Source organism: Chrysochloris asiatica, unplaced genomic scaffold (genome assembly GCF_000296735.1).
Source record: "Chrysochloris asiatica unplaced genomic scaffold, ChrAsi1.0 scaffold00419, whole genome shotgun sequence".
Classification (NCBI taxonomy): domain Eukaryota; kingdom Metazoa; phylum Chordata; class Mammalia; order Afrosoricida; family Chrysochloridae; genus Chrysochloris; species Chrysochloris asiatica.
Genome location: NW_006408937.1, coordinates 393425 through 395277, shown reverse-complemented (window position 1 = coordinate 395277; position 1853 = coordinate 393425).

The window sequence follows — 1853 nt, the reverse complement described above, 5'->3', positions numbered from 1 at the left end:
ATCATGTTTAGTAAGGTGGAGGGTCAGCAAAAAGGGAAAAGTCCCAGTGAGATGGACTGGCACAGTGACAGCAGCAATGGGCCCATGCCTAACAACTGTGAGGTTGGTGCAGGACCGGACAGTGTTTTGCTCAGTTGTGTACACAGCTGCTATGGGTTGGTGCCTACACAATGTCACCTAATACCAACAGTGACATCAGGATAGACCAGTCTCTGGAGAAGGACATCATGCTTAGTAAAGTGGAGGGTCATTGAAAAAGAGGAAGACTCCCAATGAGATGATTGGCCCAGTGGCAGCAGCAATGGGCTCAAGCATAACTTCTGGTAGTGTTTCGTTCTGTTAGGTGTCACTATGAATTGGAACTGACTTGAAGGTATCTAACAACAATCCCTATTGTCATGCATTACTATTGTTTATTAGTTTTGACTCCTATATACTTCATTCTTTGAATATGCCAGAGTTTATTAATCTGTATTTCCATTGATGGGCATTTGGGCATTCCTGCTTAATGCTGTTATGAACAATGTTTTTATAAACATTGTTGCATATGTCCCCTGTTGTCCACATTCAAGAATTTCCCTTGGATATAGGGTAAATGTAAGTTCAAATTCAAGAGACAACGGAAAACTGTTTTCCTAACTAGTAGTACCAATTTAGACCCCTACCAACAAAGTTAAGGAAATAATGTGAATTCCCATCCTCCAACACTTGATTTTTTATTTTTTGCAAATAGAATTGGGCAATCAGTGGCATTTCACTGTAGTCTCAATTTGCATTTCCCTAATGAGGTTAAGGAGTCCTGGTGTGGCACTGTGGGTTAATGAGCCAGACTGCAAAGCCCTTTGAACTGCAAGCAAGGTCGGTGGTTCAAACTCACCAGCTGCTACTTGGAAACCCTATATGGGGTCACTATGGGTCGGAACCGACTCGACGGCACTTAACAACAACAATGAGGTTAATGAAGGAGCTTTGGTAGCATAGTGGTTATGAGCTGGGCTGCTGACCTTGGGGTCAGTAGTTCGAAACTACCAACCGTTACACAGGAGAAAGATGAGCCTTTCTGCTCCCATAAAGATTTACAGCCTTGGAAACCCTATACAGGGTCACTACAAGACGGAATCAACTCCACCAAACTGTTAGGAGCTCTGACACCATAGTGTCTATGATTTGGACTGCTAACCTCAAGGTCAGCAGTTTGAAACTACCAGCCATTCCATGGGAGAAAGATGAGATTTTTCTGCTTCCGTAAAGATTTACAGCCTCGTAAACCCTATACAAGCTCACTATGAGTCGGAACCAACTGTACGGCACAGAACCACCAAACTGTTAGGAGCTCTGGCACCATAGTGGCTACGATTTGGGCTGCTAACCCAAAGATGAGGATTTCTGTTCCTGTAAAGACTTGGTGTTAGGTGCCATCGAGTCAGTACCAACTCATAGTGACCTTATGCATAATAGAACGAAACACTGCCTGGTCCTGGGCCAACCTCACAATTGTTGCCACACTTGAGCCCATTGATGCTGCCATTTTGTCAATCCATCTCACTGGGGGTCTTCCTCTTTTTCTCTGACCCTCCACCTTACCAAACATGATATTCTTCTCCAGCGAGTGGTCCCTCCTGACAGTATGTCCGAAGTATGAGAGACGAAGTCTGGCCACCCTGGCCTCCAAGGAGCACTCTGGCTGTACTTCTTCCAACACAGATCTGTTGGTTCTTTTGGCAGCCCATGGTACTTTCAATATTCTCCTCCAACACCAGAACTCAAAAGCACCAATTCTTCTACAGTCTTCCTTATTCACTGTCCAACTTTCGCATGCATATGAGGTTATTGAAAATACCATGGCTTGGGTC